This window comes from Octodon degus, unplaced genomic scaffold, assembly GCF_000260255.1.
Source record: "Octodon degus isolate 3935 unplaced genomic scaffold, OctDeg1.0 scaffold00124, whole genome shotgun sequence".
NCBI classification, from domain to species: domain Eukaryota; kingdom Metazoa; phylum Chordata; class Mammalia; order Rodentia; family Octodontidae; genus Octodon; species Octodon degus.
Window position 1 is genome coordinate 1,405,117 of NW_004524700.1, and position 6,091 is coordinate 1,411,207.

Here is a 6,091-nt window from a genome sequence, read left to right on the forward strand (position 1 = left end):
GTGTGGCCAGCTCAGCCCACCAGGGGGCGGGGCTGGCTGGCATGTGGTGCTGGGGGATTGAACCGCGGTCCCTGTGCTTTGCTAAGCTTGTTCCAAGTAGGTGCTTTAGACCACTGAGCCATCTCTCCAGCCCCCGTATTTATCTTTCTGCACCTTGTTACTTAACATAATGCATTCAGTTCTGTCCATATTGCTGCAAAGGACAGAATTTCATTCTTTTTATGGTTCAATGATTTGTGTATATGCAACTCATTTTCTTTATCCAGTTCACCCATTAGTGGACCTTGCTTTGAATCCATTACTTGTATATTGTAAACAGTGAAGCAATAAACATGAGAATATAAATGTGTCTTTGACAAAAGGATTTCATTTCTTTTGGGTGTACACCAGTAGTGGGATTGCTGTGTCACATGCCATTCTGTTTCTAGTTGGACAATGTAATTCCATGTTATTTTCCACAATGACTTTATTAGTCCACACTTTGACTAACAGTATGTCAGAGTTCTCACTAACTTACCTTAACATAATCTGTTGTTGTTGTTGTTGTTGTTGTTGTTATATCTGTCTGACAATGAACATTCTAACTGGGGAAAGTTGACGTCTTATCGTGGTTTTGATTTGCCCTTGCATGGTGATTAGCGAGGTTGAGCATGTTCCATGTATTTTTTTTCACAATTCATATTTCTTATAAGAAATGTCTGTTTAGGACATTTTCCCATTTTTAAAATCAAAATACTGGGTTTCTTTGCTGTTGAGTATTTTTTAGTTCCTTCCACAGTCTGAATATTAAACCCTTGCCAGATTAATAGTTTGTCAATAGGCATTGTAAGAGGACTTATACTTCGCGATTCTAGGTAGATATTTCTGTATGACAATGATATGAAAATTTAAAGTTTAAATGTTAAAATATCAGGTTATTAGATGGTTAGAAAGATGGACAAACAGAAAGTTGAACAGAGAATTGTAACACAGCATTACTGCTAAGATTATGGGGCTGGGTATGAAAGTGTTTATTGTAAAATACATTTCACTATATCTTTGAAATTATGCACATAAAATATGATGAAAAGCTCATTTGTGCAATTAAAACTACTAATCTTGATTTTTTTTCTTTTTTGCATTGTAATGTTTCTTTCTATATTATTCACTCATGGACATGACTAGATAAGACATCAAGATTTTTTTTAACTTATTTTTTTTTTATACAGGGTACTGAACTCACAGTCTCACATTTGCCAGGCAGGGCCTATGCCACTGAGCTATCTCCCAGGCCAATTACTAGATATACAAAGTTGAAAAATAAATAAAAGAAAATGGAGGCAACACATTTTCTAATTTTTCAATGAAATTTAAAAATCTAGATTTTATATACATTATCCTAGCATTTAAATTCTGGTGATTCATTACATTTTGGTTTTATTATTCATTACATTTTGGTTTTATTATTTTTTAATTTAAATTTGTATTTTAAATGACACATAAAAAATATACTTTACACAGTAATATTGCCTAACTAATTGTGTGGGCAAACAATAGACATATGTGTGTCATTGCTTGTCCATAACTTTTGTGTTTTACTTTGTTGTGTTTAGTCCTTCAGGGCTTAAGTGAACAAAATACAAATAAAGATAGAATATTTCAAAAACATAATTAAGCTTCATTCAACATATATATGATGGTATTTGTATTCTTCCAGAGAATAGACATTTTAAACACCCATGAAGCATTTATAATAATTGATTAATAATAGTGCATATAACAACTTCAGATTCCAAGAGGCAGAATTAAGAAAGTTGCAACCACTGATTAAAATACAACTGAACCAATACTGGGGAGATAGCTCAGTGGCATAAATGCCTACCTGGCAAGTGCAAGGTCCTGAGTTTGATCCAAGGTCCCAGGGAAAAAGAAGAACTGTGTATCATCAAACAGGCCATGTGGTAGTGTCCTTACTCATCTTTGAATATCTTTCCTCCAACCAGTGAAACTTTGAGGATGAAATCCTCTTGCTGAGGCCTGCCCTTTCATTTTGAAACTGTTCTACTAATCTGTTTTGAAACTGTCTCATTGCTATTTGTTTCTCAATAAAATTAACAAAACATTTAAAATGAAATACAACTGAACCAGAAAATGCTAAGAAATGTATCTTAAAACAAATTTTAAAAACTAAAAAGTTAAAGACCAACCTGTACAATACTTGAAAAATATAAGTTAGCAATGATTCAATATTTAGAAAATAATGTCAGTGGGAACATTTTGTACTCTATAAAGGAAAAGGAAAACTGTATTTTGAAAAAATTAACCTTAATAGATGTTATTTTTACAAAGTAAAAATACTATACTTATATCCCAGATCTCTAGTTCAGATTTTATATGACAACAATATTGAATGTAGGAGAAAAAATATGCATTTTCAAGTCAATGCATTTTTAATGCTGAAAAACAGCATTATTGATGAACATCTCACTGTGACTCACCTTGTCAGATACAAAAGCTACATTTCTTGTTATATAGTTCTTGCTTTATGTTGGTCTTAACCATCCAACAGAAAAGTATAAAAATGAGGTATAAAAACTAAAGCCATATTAATATGCTGAGCTGTAAAAGGCTCAACTCAACTTCTTTTTAAAAATAATTTTATTAAGAAACAAATAGCAATGAGACAGTTTCAAAACCAATTAGTAGGACAGTTTCAATAATTAATACATTGCATATTGTTGTCTTAGTGGTTATTCATTGTACAAGATACAGACATGATATCCTGTCCATAAACACTATTATAAAAATTTTTTCTATTCTCACTGAATTAAGAGAAAGCAGCTATATATCTATCCTAACTATTTTGAATATACAGATACAAAATGGTCGTTCATTGTATCCCCTTTTATTGTTTAGTTTTGTCAAAGAAGGGTATTCCATTGTCATTTAAATATTGTAGTTGCGTGAATTCAGCAAAGTAATCCAATATACTCCAGTAGTCCATAATAGTAGTGCGTTTTCCTGGCAATGTCAGAAGTTGTCAACTTGAGCATTTTACAGCTCAGCATATTAATATGGCTTTACTTTTTATACTTTGTTTTTATACTTTTCTGCTGAATGATTAAGACCAAGATGAAGCAAGACCTACATAACAAGAAATGTAACTTTTGTATCTCGTAAAGTCAGTCAAATCCCCTCAGGATTTATCCTGAAACCCTGTACTGCAGTTTGTAGATCCTTTGTCAGTGTCAGCCATGTGGATGAGTCACGGCCATTGCTTGACCAATTTGCTCTCTGTGAAAGCCTGAGAGAATATTTTCTCCATGTGACTCTCCTTAGGCACACTCTATATCATTGGTCACTTTGCTCTGTGGCTCCATAATCTCCTTGATTGGAAAATTTGGGACACAACTGAGTTACACGGTATTGTAGTACAGGTTCTTCTATGTCCTGAGTCTTCAATGACTTTGAAATACTGGGGCCAAAAAGTTGGCTGTCCTTGCAGCCCTTCTCTTTCTCTAATTTTTGGTCTGCAAACTTGGGCTGTTAACCCTCCAGAAGAGAAGTTTATTATTATTACACTACAGCATTGGCGGTTGAGCTTAACCTCACTATCTGTAATCATAAGTGAAATAAACCAAACCCATATGTCTAAATATTGTATTGTCTCCCTAGTGTAAGAACTCAGAAGAAGAAATTAAAAATAGAAAGGTATAACACAATTAAAAAGAAAACAAGAACTTGAGGATTAGACAAGGAAGAGAGGGCAAGGAGAAAATCTAGGAAACATGACAGGAGCAAAGCCAGACATTTATATGCACAAGATGGTTAAGGCAATGATCCTGAGAAACTTCAGCAGATTTTTCAAACTGGCAGTTAATTGGTAGGATTCTCACCCTCACTAACTATATATGCTGATACCTGTGAACTAAGTAATTCCTTGAAGATTGCAATGTGTAATGGTAGGCTCATGCTTGGAATGCCTGTCATTTTGATCTTCTAAATATGTACTGCTTGTCATGACATACCAATTACTGCCATACTGTCTCTCAAGTAAATGTTTAGAAAAAAAGAAGGATAATAAATGAAAAATAAGGGATAAGAAAAAAATGTCACAGGACTGTCCTGCTGCAATGTTGTATATGGTTGGATTTCTAAGTTTCTGTATAAAATATATAATTGTTTATCCCTATTTTTAATATATTTTAATTTAATTTTTTCTCCATACTCTGGAGGGATTTAAAGTTTAACCTATCAATATTTGATGGAAAATACCTGTTCCATGTTATGTGTAAGATGTTTGATATTCAAGTCAACAACTTCTGCCATTGTCAGTCCTACTGATAACCCAGTACTATTATGGGCTACTGGACTAGACTGGATTATTTTGCTGAATTCATGCACCTATAATATTTAAATAGCAAGGAATACCCATCTCTGTCAAAACTAAATTAGGGGGATATAAATGAAGGACCATTTTGTAACTGTATATACAAAATAGGATATATATACAGCTACTTTCTCTTAATTCAATGAGAAGATTTGTACTAATAATGTTTGGACAGGATGTCATGTCTACATCTTGTACTCCGAATAACTACTATGAAGACAATGATATACTTTGGTAAACTAAAATTTCTAACTCATTGACTTGATTATGTAAATAATTCAGATGTTCTAAACTACTGAATTTCTTCAGAGTTGAAAATAATACTATTAAGAGCTGGTGAGATAACTCAGCGGACTGAGCACCTGCTTTGGCAATCTCTAGGGCCAGGGTTTGATCCCCAGTTCTGCATGCCTTGCCAGCCCTGCCCCCATGGTGCTCTGAGCCAGCAACCAAGTCCCATCATGGTGGACATGCCTGTAAGCCCAGAATTTGGGAGGCTCTGAACAGGAGGATCACTATAAGTCTGAGCTGCATAGTGAGACCCTGTACCAAATAAATAAATGGAAAAAAAAGAAAAAAATGCTATTAAAATTATGCCTAAATATTAAAATACATCTGCTACTTTTATACCTTAAATGACAAAAAGAAAATTCAAAGGTTTTGAATATGTAATTATGCTGAATTAGGTAGCACTAAATATCAAATGCAGTACTTGAAGACAAAAATTATGTGTTTTGGACTTTGAGTTAATAGAGCTATACTGAAATAATTGTTAGATGACAGCAGATACTGACATTTGACTGACTTCATCTTACAAAATTAAAGTACTATACTTCTATCCCATATTTGTAGTTCAAATTTTATGACAATATTGAATATATGTGTATAAGAAATGTATATATGAAAAAAATTATGCACTTTCAAGTCAATGCCCTTTCAATGCTAAAAAAATCAGGATTATTTATGAATATTTTCACTGTCAGAAATATAGTGAATTTCACAGAAATAATATCTTTACAAGCATACATTGTGCCATGCTTATTTCTTTTCAGGAAACAGAAACCTCAAATATTATATTTAATTTATTAACTTCCTCCACAAGTTCTGAGGGAAATATACAGTTTCCCCAAGGTACAAGTTGATAATTGTGTCAACTTCAGGAGTTTAGAAGTTTAAATGACTCAGCAGGGAGCCAGGGTTCTTACTTTGTAAAGCTGGGCAACAGGAGGGCATGGACATCATGTGAGCTCTACACTCCCACCCCAGTGTGTCTTGCTTATAATATAAGGAAAAGAAAGAGGCAGCTGCTGTGCTCCTTTGCTTCCTCTTTGCTGTTTGCTGCCACCATGAACTGCTGCTGTCTGTCATGTGTCACTCTGCCTTAAAGCAAATCAAGTAAGGACTGAAACCTCCACTAACTGTGAGCTAAATAAACCTTCCCTTCCTTAATTTTGGGTGTTGGGTATTTGTCCAAGGTATGAGAGAAAGGTACTGAGACACCCAGCTTTGTAGATGAAAATAGGACAGCTTAGATATATGTACAAAGTGTCAGGCAGATAGTAACAGGAAAAATCCAGGCCTGTGTGATTCAAAAATCTATTATTTGTCAATTATATTTACTTTATTCTCAGGTCCCCCAACCAAAATTTATAGAGAAACTAAAGAAATAGAAGTTTCATTTTTTAAAAAGCAAACTGTATTCAGTGGAACAAGAGACTAAAC